Genomic DNA, 15219 nt, shown 5'->3' on the forward strand with positions numbered 1-15219 from the left:
TTCAGCTGTTTGTGTCGTTCTCCTCTGCAGAGAAAAATAAAACCTTTGCTTCCTTACTCTCAGTGCTCATTTTTACTCCACAGTATGATTTCAGTATAGCAGTAACATTTATTTCATCCAAGGAAAAGCACTACATATGAAGCTACAATTGTCCCATTTAGTAGTTTTTACAGTCCTTCCTGCATTTGTGACAGGTATACAGGTGCTGGTCATAAAATTAGAATATCATGAAAAAGTAGATTGATTTCAGTAATTCCATTTAAAAAGTGAAACTTGTATATTATATTCATACATTACATACAAACTCATATATTTCAGATGTTTATTTTGTTTAATTTTGATGATTACAAATGACAACAAATGAAAATCTCAAATTCATCATATCAGAAAATTAGAATATTGTGAAAAGGTTCAAAATTGATGGCCCCTGGTGCCACACTCTAATCAGCTAATTAACTCAAACCACCTGCAAAAGCCTTTAAATGGTCGTTCAGTCTAGTTCTATAGGCTACACAATCATGGGGAAGACTGCTGAGGCGAAGGGAAGGGAAAAGATGTGGTCGAAAAAAGTGTACAAGCAAGAGAGATAACCGCACCCTGGAGAGGATTGTGAAACAAAACCCATTCAAAAATGTGGGGGAGATTCACAAAGAGTGGACTGCAGCTGGAGTGAGTGCTTCAAGAACCACCACACACAGACGTATGAAAGACATGGGTTTCTGCTGTCGCATTCCTTGTGTCAAGCCACTCTTGAACCACAGACAGCGTCAGAAGCGTCTTGCCTGGGCTAAAGAGAAACAGGACTGGACTGCTGGTGAGTGGTCCAAAGTCATGTTCTCTGATGAAAGTAAATTTTGCATTTCCTTTGGAAATCAAGGTCCCAGAGTCTGGAGGAAAAGAAGAGAGGCACTTCATCCACGTTGCTTGAAGTCCAGTGTAAAGTTTCCACAGTCAGTGATGGTTTGGGGTGCCATGTCATCTGCTGGTGTTGGTCCATTGTGTTTTCTGAGGTCCAGGGTCAACGCAGCCACATACCAGGAAGTTTTAGAGCACTTCATGCTTCCTGCAGCTGACCAACTTTTTGGAGATGCAGATTTCATTTTCCAACAGGACTTGGCACCTGCACACAGTGCCAAAGCTACCAGTACCTGGTTGAAGGACCATGGTATCCCTGTTCTTAATTGGCCAGCAAACTCTCCTGACCTTAACCCCATAGAAAATCTATGGGGTATTGTGAAGAAGAAGATGCAATACACCAGACCCAACAATTCAGAAGAGCTAAAAGCCACTATTAGAGCAACCTGGGCTATCATAACACCTGAGCAGTGCCACAGACTGATCGACTCCATGCCACGCCGCATTGCTGCAGTAATACAGGCCAAAGGAGGCCCAACTAAATACTGAGTGCTGTACATGCTCATACTTTTCATGTTCATACTTTTCAGTTGGCCAACATTTCTATAAATCCTTTGTTTTTATTGGTCTTCAGTAATATTCTAATTTTCTGATATGATGAATTTGAGATTTTCATTTGTTGTCATTTGTAATCATCAAAATTAAACAAAATAAACATCTGAAATATATGAGTTTGTATGTAATGTATGAATATAATATACAAGTTTCACATTTTAAATGGAATTACTGAAATCAATCTACTTTTTCATGATATTCTAATTTTATGACCAGCACCTGTACTTTGTGCAGTGCACACAACGCTCGGTGCTGTGGTTCCTGTTGCAGAGATTGCACACCTGGCCTGCTTAGAATAACAATAATATATATGTATTTCCTGTTTGGTACCTCACCGGCTTGTTTTGTCCTGCTCTTCCTCTGCTGACTGGCGTCGGGGCTCGCCGGTGGCTTGCGGCCTCTCCGCCGGCCCTGGCCGGCCGGGGCCTTGCTGGAGGTCCTGTCTGGGGGTCGGCAGTGCTGCTCTTGCTGCGTCCGGTGTGGGAGCAGCGTGGTTCGCTCCACTCTGGCCTTGCGCTGCCCGCAGGCTGCTGGGGGGGGTGGTTGCGCCGACTGCGGTCTGTTCTTCTTGCAGTCGGGCACCGAGCGGCTTTCTGCTCTTGGGTTGTGTCTGTGGGCGGTGTGCTGTGTTGCGCGCTGTTGGCATCGGTCTTGGTGGGCTGGGGCCTCGCTTTTGGCCTGGGGGGCGTTTTGGGTGCGTGGGCCCTGGCTGTGGGCGCGGCCGCCTGTGTGTTTTTCCTGGGTGGCGCGGTTGCGTTGGGTGTTGCAGCCGGTCGCCGAGGCTTGTTGCCGGGGGGGCGTAAACATTGCAGAGTCATTATGAAGTCAATGAAGTCTATAAATAAAATAACATATTGTTACGTCTACCAGGCTTGTTTGGTGGGGTAACATTGAAGCTGAGCACACAACGATTTTCTTGGTTGATTAAAACCATGATTGTCATGGTATTAAGGTGTTTGGGCCACATGCAGACACAGACGGAGAACAAGGAGCAATTAAAGATGTTTATTTAGGCTCTACAAAATACAAATAGCTCACTATGGGCGAGGAAAGCAGGAACTGATTAACACTGAGATAGTAAAGGAGATCTGCACTGATGCTGTTTTGCTTACCGCCAAGTACAGATAACCTATCCGGGGAGGGTGAGTGGAAGGAAGAGTTCTGCAACTCATTGCTTGCCGATAGGAGGAGATGGCTGAGGGACAGGTGAGCAGACAGATGGAGCATAGGCGGGAGACCGAGCAGCACTACAGTGGAGACAGGTTCGAGGAGCAGCTGAGGGAACCAGAGTGCGGAACGGGGGTCTGTAGTCCGGCTCCGTAGCACCGAGTGGGCTTGAGGGGAACGCCAGAGCAGAATCTGAGCAGCAGGGACACTGTGGGTGAGAAATCCAAAACACGACGAAGTGAGAGAGACAGGAGAACAGATTTAGAACTAGGAATCCAAAATATGAAACTCTCAGGAACGAAGATCTATCGACAGGATAGAGGCCTGGGCGTACCACAACGGCCTAACACTATAGCGTCCTTCAGCTAAGTGAATGCTGCTTTTAAATGCATTGTATAATGTGCGATTTGGGGGGCGAGTTTCCAGTTGTGCAAGAATCTTTCATTCGGGCCGACTTTCAGCCTGTTTATGCGTTGTGCATCGTGTAGTGTACAGGGGGTTATGAGCAGCAATCATCCTCTCATGACCACCTCCCGATCAGGAATCGTGAGGTCAGGAGAAAGTCAAACATGTTTGATTTTATCACGACCATCGTGGACAAATCTCTCAGGGAGCAAAGAAGGATTATTCTTTTTCTACTTCCTCTCAGATGTAAACACAGCAGCATGGCGGGGGTGCAATGAGTGAAATGCAGTTCTGTCTCTTTTCCAAATCGCAAGGGGTGCTGGTGCCTATTGTCAGCTGTCTACGGGCAGGAGGAGGGGTAAACCCTGGACAGGTTGCCAGTATTAAGCAAATCATTTAATAAAACATTCATCTCATGGATTTGCATTGTGAATTGGTCTGAAAACATTCCAATTTCTCTAAATTAATGAAAAGCTAATTTGATCAGATCCCAAATTATTCCAGATAAACTTTGGTTTCAAACACAGAATCCATCTTAAACTCTGATATGGTTTTCAACCGTTTTCCCCTTCCTCTTTGTACATAGTAGTTGAGTTTCACTAGTTATAGTTAAGAGTTTTTTATGGGAGAATTATCCTGCCATAATGCAAGAGCACATAATTTCAATTTGAGAAAAGAATTTCTTCTTCTTGCTCTCAAAACTTATAATGCTCACACTCCAAACATGCGTTCTCTCTCAAATATTTTCTCTTCTTTCTCAAATCCTTGTTTCTTCTCTCAGATTTAATGCTTCTCGCACAGATATTTTCTCCTCTCGCTTGCCTCCTTCTCTTCGCACACAAACCGCGCTCTGCTCGAGTCTCAGATACGCTCGCAAACCCGTAGGCTCTGCTTGCAGATGTTTTTTGCTCTCTCTCAGATTGGATCGGATCGTCGCCTAGCAACCTTTCCAGCCAATAGAACGACAGCCTCGGAAAGGGTGCGCTTGTCTAACTCTACTGAGTGTGCCTGTGATAAACCTTACAGACAATAAATTGGCTTTTTAATTTAAAAGCTATTAAAATAAGAAGCTGAAAAACAACAACAATCAGGAAAATAAAAAAAGAAAATAATAAAGGGCGATTCAAGAATCACCAATGAAAAGTCACTTAATTTCTGCTGGAGGCAGAATTAGCATCTGCCCTGACTAGCAAACTTTTTTTTTTTTTCTGATGAGCAACTCTGAGGCGGGAGTTTTCTGTTCACATCACGTCATGTCTGAAAATGGATAGCTTTTAAATTTAAAAGCCATTTTATTGTCGGTAAGGTAACTACTGAGTAAGGTAACTCAGTAGAGTTAGACAAGCGTTCTATTGGCTGGAAAGGTTGCTAGGCAACGATCTGATCCGATCTGCAAGCAGAGCCTACGGGTTTGCGAGCGTAACTGAGACTCGAGCAGAGCGCAGTTTGTGCGCGAAGAGAAGGAGGCAAGCGAGAGGAGAAAATATCTGTGCAAGTCCGTGAGGCAGACACCCTGTCTACTTTAAGGCTAGGCTTAAAACTTTCCTTTTTGATAAAGCTTCTAGTTAGAGTGGCTCAGGTTATCCTGAGCTATCTCTATAGTTCTGCTGCTATAGGCTTAGACTGCTGGAGGACATAGGGACCCCTTTTTCATCATTCTGCTTCATTCTATCTCTATTCTCCCACTCTGCAGAATCTGTTAGTTCAATCTCTAATGTTCTGCTCTCTCTGCTTTTTCTCATAGTAGCTTCATCTGGTCTGTTCCTGTTTGGCTGTGACTCCATCCTGGAGAGAAATATCAGCTGTGCTGCTGCCATCAACACATTTGTTTCTAGATGTTGGAGCTTTAACATCTGTGGGACCATGCTGAGGATGTTTTATGAGTCAGTTGTTGCTAGCACGCTCTTCTTTGCTGTCACATGCTGGGGCAGTGGGCTGAGGCTCGCTGAAAACAACAGACTGAACAAACTGATCAGGAGGGCCGGTGATGTTGTGGGGGAGCAGCTGGACACCCTGACCACCGTGGCAGAGAGGAGGATGCTGTCCAGGTTTCAGTCCATCTTAGACAATGACTCACATCCTCTCCACGACACACTGGTCCAGCAGACCAGCTCCTTCAGCAGAAGACTCCTCCTACCCAGATGCTCCACAGAGCACCACAGGAAATCATTCCTACCTGTAGTCATCAATCTCCATAACGCCACCCTCAAGTGACCCCCCCCCCCCCCTCCCCACCCCCCCCCCCCACACACACACATACCTATAATTGACATTTATTCATTCCTTGCACTGTTTTTGCATAATGTCTCTATCACTTTATTGGATTTATAGTTATGCATATTGTGAAAAATGACCAGGGATGGTAATTACATCATAACTACATTTTTGACAGAAACACCACTACCTACACTCGCCGACACTCACAGACACTCTCATTCACACACATGCGCATGCGCACGTAGCACCTGTAGCCTGCCAAACATTTGTTCATTACAAGTTTCCTCTTTACCGCGGCTAGCGCGAGATGACACACACGCAAAATAGTATGTACATTCGGTCCGAACATTCAGTTACTCACCATCTTAGCGAGCAGCGCGGTACCCGTTGTCTCGACACCGTAATCCACACGCATTGCAATAACCCCCACGTTACATTCAAACATTCCGCTCTGCTCACATTCTGGTGCGTCAACAATCCGGTCCGGGAGGAAACCAGAGCCTCTCGGAACCAAAGTTCTTATACACTGATCTGGCAGTGGAGAGAGTTTTTGGCACCCGGAAGTTGAATGTTTTGGGGAAAATATTATTGTATTGTTGGATTGCAAACATGTATGAGTGTAAATATTGTCTGTGTCATTTCTAGTATTTATATTGTTGGTTTGGGAATATTATGATATTTTGTATGGGGATTTAAAAGTGTGTTTTTAATACTTTTTGTAACATTATTTTCCTATTGGTTGATTTCTGAGCCAATTAGATGTAAGTTGGAGATTGTAAGCCTTTTAAAAGGGCAGGGCTTTTTCATTCTAGGGAGAGAGGGTGAGCTGAACACATGTTTGCTGCGAGGCTGTGTTTAAGGGAAAAGTAAGTGCAAGGAAGTTTGTATTTAAAGTCTTGGTTATAGTTTATATTTTGTGTTGCCTGATTGAGGCCGGTTTTCTTTTGCGTTTATTCAGTTTTTTGTTTCTCATATTTTTGTATGCTCACTTCCGCACTGTAAATAAATATGCACCCGTCTTCACGATATTTTCAGTTGCCTAGTTTCCGTCTTCTTTAACCTTTATTTGTGAGGGCCAGTCCTGACATGAGCTGGGGGTGGAGAAGCCCCTTTCTCACAAGTGGTGTTCAGAAGTGGTGACAGTGGCGCCTAAGAAGTCTGGGAAGAAGACGACGACAACAGGCAGACGGGTTCAGCCCAAACGAAGTATGGCGTATCGGCGTCTACCCCAAGACCCTGGAGGAGTTGACAGCCGAAGAGGTGGAGCAGCATGATGCTGGTGAGAAGATCGGAGGAGCCGTGGGCGGAGCCATGGGCGGAGCAGATGGTACGCCGCAGACCCTGGACATGACAGCGCTGTACAGCCTGCTACAGAAGTCGATGCTGGCCCAGCGAAGTGAGGCACAAAAGCAAGAACTGAGATGGCGCAGCGTCCAGATTCAGCTCAACAATGTGCACGACGAGCTGGAGAGAGAGCGACGAAAGGCAAGTGAGGGGCAGCATCAGCAGCCAGATGATGACGGCGATGGGGCTCTGCTACAGCTGAGACTTCAACACAACCCAGTGGGGCCACCGCCAGGTTTCCAGGTACCTGCAGCAACACCAGCAGCAGGGGCACCAGCAACAGTGGCGCCAGCAGTAGAAGCTCCCGCACCAGCCGCCGCACCACCACCAGCAGCAGCAGCTCCAGCGCCAGCAGCTCCTGCACCAGCACAGCAAGCAGCACAGCAAGCAACATCACCCTCTGCAATGGGTCCAGCCACACTGACTCCTGTGTCCTGGACGAGGGCAGCAGTGCCAAAACTGGAAGAAGGAGATGATATTGAACAATATCTGACAACATTTGAAAGACTGGCCATGGCCTACAGGTGGCCGAGGGCAACCTGGGCCATCTACTTGGTCCCGTACCTGACGGGACGGGCCCGTGCAGCCTATGTTGCGATGGACATGAATGACACCTTGGACTATGACAAAGTGAGGGCAGCAATCCTCACCAAGTATGAAATCAACGGCGAGACGTACCGGCAGCGTTTCCGGGAGCCAGATGTGCGAGCAGAGGAGACCCCTCGGGAGCTGTACAACCGACTGATGGACCTGTACAAGAAGTGGGTGAGACCGGCAGGAAAGACTGTGGAGCAGATTGGAGAAATCCTTGTCCTGGAGCAGTACCTGCGCACCCTAGCTCCTGAAATCCGGGTCTGGGTTAAGGAGCACAACCCAGCCACTGGCCAGCAGGCAGCTGAACTTGTGGAAGCGTTCCTGGCAGCTCGACCGGGTCCGAAGGTGTTCCGGGGCCAGAACTACAGCCGACCAGCCAGCAATGGTAAGTCTGGGGTTCCTGGTGGGGGAGTTGGTCCTAGGGGGTTAGGTCAGGTTAGGCCACAGCACCACACCTACACTTCCCCTTACACCCCATCACCTAGGCCTCCTACACGCCCCTACACACCACCGCCTAGACAACCGACACCCGCAACTACCACACATAGGCCGCCTTTTACATGCCATAGCTGTGGTAAACCTAACCACATTGCCAGAGACTGCCCGAACAGGAAGCCTCAGGGGTCCAGTTTTTGTAATGTCCCGAGAGCAGATGATGCTGTATCCAAAGTGCAGACAATTCCTGTAACAGTGAATGACAAGCCCACATTTGCGCTACTTGACACTGGCAGTACACACACCCTAGTCCAGCCACACCTGATTGATAAGTCAGCTGTATTGGTGGCAGAGCAGCTTAGGGTGTGTTGTGTGAATGGAGACGAGCATGTGTACCCTGTGGTAGATATTTGTCTGGAGGTTCAGGGGCAAGCCTTTTTGCTGAGGGCAGGCATTGTACAAGGATTACGGTATCCTGTAGTGCTAGGTCAGGACGTCCTTATTTTGCCTGATCTGGTGTTGTCATCAGTGCCTGTTAGCATGGTCGTAACAAGGGCCATGACTAGGCAGTTTGCTGAGGAGGATGCTCAGGAAGAAGCACAGAGAGAAGTGTGTGAGATGTTGTCCTATAGCCAGTGTGACATTGACCCCCCTGTTGCCACGAAAACACCCAAGACACGTAGGCAACGACGACGTGCTAAGCTGCAAGGCACAGCAGATAAGGTTGTCAGCCAGTTGCCGAAACCTGTTGATGAAGATGTGTGGAAGCCTCCCCATAATCTTAGTTATCTGCAGAAGAATGATGATTCTTTGAAGGATGCATTTGCTAAGGTGACAGAAATTGATGGTGTGCAAACTGGTGTGGCTAAGGGGCTAACTGGTGAATATTATTTTGTGAGAGATGGCCTACTCTACCACCAACCTGAAGATGGCAGTGTAGAGCAGGTAGTTGTGCCGGAATGCCTGAGAGAGAAAGTGCTTGGTCTCGGCCATGATATACCCTGGGCGGGGCATTTGGATACTGTTAAGACCCTAGAGACAATTGGACAACGCTTTCACTGGCCAGGGCTCTACACTGATGTTCAGAAATACTGTCGCACATGTTCAACCTGCCAACTCACTAGCAAACACAAGGCTAGACCCTCTCCTCTGCAACCACTTCCCATCATAGGCGTTCCATTTCAGAGGATAGGGATGGACATTGTAGGACCCTTGGAAAGAACCAGGTCAGAACACAGGTTCATTCTAGTCATGTGTGATTATGCCACACGTTACCCGGAAGCATTCCCCCTTCGAAAGATAACGGCAGGGTCAGTTGCAAGAGCACTGTTACAACTGATATCTCGTGTAGGCATACCACATGAAATACTGACAGACCAAGGCACCGCATTCCTATCCAAGACACTAAGACAAGTGTATAGTTTGCTGGGGATTAAGGGGATACGGACCACTCCCTACCACCCCCAGACTGATGGGCTGGTGGAACGATACAACCAAACCCTGAAGTCAATGCTACGAAACTTTGTAGCAGAGAACGGCAAAGACTGGGACCAGTGGTTGCCATACCTCCTTTTCGCCTATAGGGAGGTACCACAGGCTTCCACTGGTTTCTCCCCATTTTAATTTGTTGTATGGGCGCCAGGTCCGGGGCCCACTGGATCTACTCCGTGATACCTGGGTGACCCCAAAACTCCAGGAGCCAGACAGCGTGCTCTCCTATGTCCTGAGGATCCAGGAGAAGATGGGGAGGATGGCCAGCTTGGTGGAGGAGAACATGACCAAGGCCCAGCAGACCCAGGCACGCTGGTACGACCAGAGGGCGAGGCAGAGGAGCTTCGCACCAGGGCAGCAGGTTCTTTTGCTGTTGCCAACGACAGAGAACAAGTTGCTGGCCCGCTGGCAAGGTCCCTACACCGTGGCACGTCAGCTGGGGCCGGTGACCTACGAGGTGGAGATGCCGGGACGACGAAAGGGCAAGCAGGCCTTCCACATCAACCTGCTAAAGAAGTGGCATGAGCGGGGGACGCCCAGCCTGCAGCTCCTGGTGCAGGACGTGGAGGGTGATGTGGAGCCGCAGGAGCAGTTCTTCCCTGCAGCTGCTGCACCAACTGACCCGGATGTCTCCCACCTGACAGTGCAGCAAGCAGAGGAGTTGCAGGCCATCATCCCGCCTGGCCTGTTTTCCGAGCAGCCTGGGCGCACGTCCTTGGTGGAGCATGACCTCCAGCTTAAAGACACTAATCCAGTGCGGCAGAGGATGTACCGCATCCCAGAGCGGTTGCTACCCGCTCTGCAGGAGGAGCTGGATGTCATGAAGCAGCTGGGGGTCATTGAGCGGTCCAGCAGCAGTTGGAGCAGTCCGGTGGTGCTGGTCCCAAAGAAGGATGGCAGCATCCGCTTTTGTATTGATTTTAGACAATTGAACTCTCAGTCTACATTCGACGCCTACCCAATGCCCAGACTGGACGACTTGATCGAGGGGCTTGGGAGGGCGTCGTACATCACGACCCTTGACCTCTGCGGGGGTTATTGGCAGGTGCCGATGGCCGAGGGGGAAAAGCAATACACTGCCTTTCGCACCCCTCAAAGCCTGTACCAGTTCACAACCATGCCCTTTGGCCTGCAGGGGGCACCGGCGACCTTCCAAAGACTCATGGACCATGTCCTGGAGGGCATGGGGGGCTTCGCCGCAGCTTACCTTGACGACGTCGTGGTATGGAGCGCCACCTGGGGGGAGCACCTCCAACACCTGGCCCAGGTGTTCCGGCGCATCAGCGAGGCTGGCTTGACCGTCCACCCTAAGAAATGTTCCCTGTTCCAGCAGGAGGTTCGTTACCTGGGCCATATCATTGGCAATGGGGTGATCAAGCCGCAGAAGGACAAGGTCGAGGCGGTCCAAGACTGCCCGCGACCACGGACCAAGAAGGACGTCCGCTCTTTCCTGGGCCTTGCCGGGTGGTATCGGAGGTTCATTCCGAACTTTGCCGCCCGGGCTGCACCCCTCACTGACCTGACTCGCAAGTCGGGGTCGGCGAAAGTGGAGTGGGGGGAGGTGCAGGAGCAGGCCTTCCAGGATTTGAAAGGGGCTCTGATTTGTGAGCCTGTGCTGCAGAGTCCAGACTTTGAGCAGACTTTTACTGTGCAGACAGATGCCTCTGGGGTTGGGCTGGGGGCAGTCCTTCTCCAGGGGGAGGCAGAGCAACAGAGGCCGGTGGCTTACATTAGCCGGAAGCTTTTCCCCCGGGAAACAAGGTACTCAGTGGTGGAGCTTGAGTGCCTTGCCGTGAAATGGGCACTAGAGACATTCAAGTATTACCTGTTGGGCAGAGACTTTTTGCTAGAGACTGACCACAGAGCGTTGCAATGGCTGGGGAGAATGAAAGACTCTAATGCACGTATTACACGTTGGTTTCTCTCTTTGCAACCCTTCAGGTTCACGGTGAAATACAGGGCGGGGTCAGAAAACCCGGTAGCAGACTTCCTGTCTCGCCAGGATGGCGAGCCAACCGAAGGGGGAGGAAATGTGAAAAATGACCAGGGATGGTAATTACATCATAACTACATTTTTCACAGAAACACCACTACCTACACTCGCCGACACTCACAGACACTCTCATTCACACACACACATGCGCATGCGCACGTAGCACCTGTAGCCTGCCAAACATTTGTTCATTACAAGTTTCCTCTTTACCGTGGCTAGCGCGAGATGACACACACGCAAAATAATATGTACATTCGGTCCGAACATTCAGTTACTCACCATCTTAGCGAGCAGCGCGGTACCCATTGTCTCGACACCGTAATCCACACGCATTGCAATAACCCCCACGTTACATTCAAACATTCCGCTCTGCTCACATTCTGGTGCGTCAACAATCCGGTCCGGGAGGAAACCAGAGCCTCTCGGAACCAAAGTTCTTATACACTGATCTGGCAGTGGAGAGAGCTTTTGGCACCCGGAAGTTGAATGTTTTGGGGAAAATATTATTGTATTGTTGGATTGCAAACATGTATGAGTGTATATATTGTCTGTGTCATTTCTAGTATTTATATTGTTGGTTTGGGAATATTATGATATTTTGTATGGGGATTTAAAAGTGTGTTTTTAATACTTTTTGTAACATTATTTTCCTATTGGTTGATTTCTGAGCCAATTACATGTAAGTTGGAGATTGTAAGCCTTTTAAAAGGGCAGGGCTTTTTCATTCTAGGGAGAGAGGGTGAGCTGAACACATGTTTGCTGCGAGGCTGTGTTTAAGGGAAAAGTAAGTGCAAGGAAGTTTGTATTTAAAGTCTTGGTTATAGTTTATATTTTGTGTTGCCTGATTGAGGCCGGTTTTCTTTTGCGTTTATTCAGTTTTTTGTTTCTCATATTTTTGTATGCTCACTTCCGCACTGTAAATAAATACGCACCCGTCTTCACGATATTTTCAGTTGCCTAGTTTCCGTCTTCTTTAACCTTTATTGGTGAGGGCCAGTCCTGACATGAGCTGGGGGTGGATAAGCCCCTTTCTCACACATATATATATATATATATATTTATTTATCTCTGCCATCTGGTCTTTCAGTCTTCTGGCCTCTTCTGTTGGGTCCACAGGATTGTGTTGGGATACTGAGGCATTGCCCACCAGAGGGCGCCGAGGATCCCTTCCTAGGGGTTTTGTATTATTGTTGGGATCTGGGGTTCTGTCTGCCTTTTGTCCACCAGAGGGCGTATGGGATCTCCTGAAGCTGGAGCTGACTTCACCAGCTTTTCCTCATCTGCTCATCAGGAGACCAGCATTTAAGTGGGCTGAGGACCACACTCCGGTGCCAGAGTGTTAGTCAGTCTCGGTACAGCAAACCCTGAGCCAACCTGTCCTTCTAGTCCTTCGGCTTTGAAACCTGAACCTGATCTTTTTGTCTTCTCTGTTTCCCAGGTTGAACCTGCCAGAAACCAGAAACCCCTGGAGAATTCCTCTGTTGGAAATCTGTCTGTCTGACCTCAGAAGAACCCTGGAGAACCAAACCTGCCAAAGATCTGCTAGCCTGCCCCCTGAAGAATCAGGAAGAGAAACTCAAACCTGGTGATCTGCAGTCTCTAAACCAAGCTCAGCCTCCACCAAGCTCACAGCCTGCCCCCACCCCGTGAACCCTCTTGGTTCCCCCTTCTGCCGCTCTGCTCAACCTCCTGAACAGTAAACCCAGTCGTGACCAGCCCTGGACCTGATAACCCCCTGACCTGTTTTTGTTCACCTTACTCATTAAACCTTTAAACTCTTTCCCTGCCTCCTGGTTGTGTTCTGCATATGGGCTAGCATCCAGAAACCCATCATGACAGATTGTTCTGAGCTGTGTTAGGGTTTTTGTCTTACCTTTCAACATATTCTCATTATGAGTTCGTATGAAATCGTATGAAAAGTTATGCACACTATTTCGTACGTTTTGGACGTTTTTCCTCAAAAAACCACATCAGTGCGCATGCGCTGGCAGACAGAAAAAAAAAGCAGATCCACAGACGGAAGTAAAAATGGGAAAAACAGTGCAATCATCACTTATTCATGTTTCTAACTACGGTGCTTGCTGTTTTATATCTTAGGGTTAGGGTCAGGTTTAGGGCTAATTGTAATTTATATTCTATATTCGCGAATGGTGCGTCAGATGCGCATGCGACGAAAAAAACGTACGAAATTACGGTGCATAACTTTTCGTACGATTTCACACGCACTCATAAGGAGAATAGGTTGTACCTTTTCCTGCTCAGACTTCAGCCAAGACAAGCCTCAAGGACACATTTGGACACATTCTAGGGAACAGTATTTAGAGGACGGACGGCAGTCGGCTAAAATTCCACATAGTGGTAACCTACCTGCTAGCTCAACCTAAACTGAACTTTGTGCTAAAAGACTCAAGCTTACCTTCTCGTCCTCCTTGTCTTCTAGAAGCTTTGCTGTCTCCTATCCGGTTCTCCAACTCAGTCCTCCTGGATCCATCCTCAAACGCTCACCTGCCTGTCCACCCTCTGGAGCTCCCAAGCCATAACTCCATCTCAGCCAAACACATTTTCTGTGGGCTGATCCAACCTCCTCCCCGTCCACTCCTCTCTCCAAGGAACTGTAAGAAATCTTCATCTGCTCTTAAAGACTTAGTTCCTCTAACTTCTCTCTCTTCCCCTACAGTTCCAGTCTGAGTCTCAGCTCTCCAAAACCAAAACCTCAAAATAAATGTGGTAATGTGGCCTTTTTGTTAAGTTGTTGCATGTTTTCTAATTTTGGATTTTCTTTATTTTTGAACTTGTTTGCTTGTTTTCAATTTTGTGTATTGCATGTTTTTTTTTTGGATTTAGTTTGGAGGCCACATTGCCACTGACACCTGGACACGCCCACAGCAACGGCACAGGTATTCCCCATCAACCAAGCAGCATGCCTACTGGGACGCTGATTAAAAAGGCAGCTGTTTGGTTGGAGGGACACACCGGACATGGGAAGGTTTGGTTGGAGAGACACGCCGGAGCGAGGTGCAGAGACGCACGCCGGAGCGGGGTGCAGAGAGGCCCGTCATGGAGCGAGGTGCAGAGACGCACGCCGGAGCGGGGTGCAGAGAGGCCCGTCATGGAGCGAGGTGCAGAGACGCACACCGGAGCGAGGTGAAGAGGCCCGTCATGGAGCGAGGTGCAGAGACGCACACCGGAGCGGGGTGAAGAGGCCCGTCATGGAGCGAGGTGAAGAGGCCCGTCATGGAGCGAGGTGCAGAGACGCACGCCGGAGCGAGGTGCAGAGAGGCACGCCGGAGCGAGGTGAAGAGGCCCGTCATGGAGCGAGGTGCAGAGACGCACGCCGGAGCGAGGTGCAGAGAGGCACGCCGGAGCGAGGTGCAGAGAGGCACGCCGGAGCGAGGTGAAGAGGCCCGTCATGGAGCGAGGTGCAGAGACGCACGCCGGAGCGAGGTGCAGAGAGGCACGCCGGAGCGAGGTGAAGAGGCCCGTCATGGAGCGAGGTGCAGAGACGCACGCCGGAGCGAGGTGCAGAGAGGCACGCCGGAGCGAGGTGAAGAGGCCCGTCATGGAGCGAGGTGCAGAGACGCACGCCGGAGCGAGGTGCAGAGAGGCCCGTCATGGAGCGAGGTGCAGAGACGCACGCCGGAGCGGGGTGCAGAGAGGCCCGTCATGGAGCGAGGTGCAGAGACGCACACCGGAGCGAGGTGAAGAGGCCCGTCATGGAGCGAGGTGCAGAGAGGCCCGTCATGGAGCGAGGTGCAGAGACGCACACCGGAGCGAGGTGAAGAGGCCCGTCATGGAGCGAGGTGCAGAGAGGCCCGTCATGGAGCGAGGTGCAGAGACGCACACCGGAGCGAGGTGAAGAGGCCCGTCATGGAGCGAGGTGCAGAGAGGCCCGTCATGGAGCGAGGTGCAGAGACGCACACCGGAGCGAGGTGAAGAGGCCCGTCATGGAGCGAGGTGCAGAGAGGCCCGTCATGGAGCGAGGTGAAGAGGCCCGTCATGGAGCGAGGTGAAGAGGCCCGTCATGGAGCGAGGTGCAGAGAGGCCCGTCATGGAGCGAGGTGCAGAGACGCACACCGGAGCGAGGTGAAGAGGCCCGTCATGGA

Source organism: Cyprinodon tularosa, unplaced genomic scaffold (genome assembly GCF_016077235.1).
Source record: "Cyprinodon tularosa strain WSP-4 unplaced genomic scaffold, ASM1607723v1 ctg1114, whole genome shotgun sequence".
NCBI lineage: Eukaryota > Metazoa > Chordata > Actinopteri > Cyprinodontiformes > Cyprinodontidae > Cyprinodon > Cyprinodon tularosa.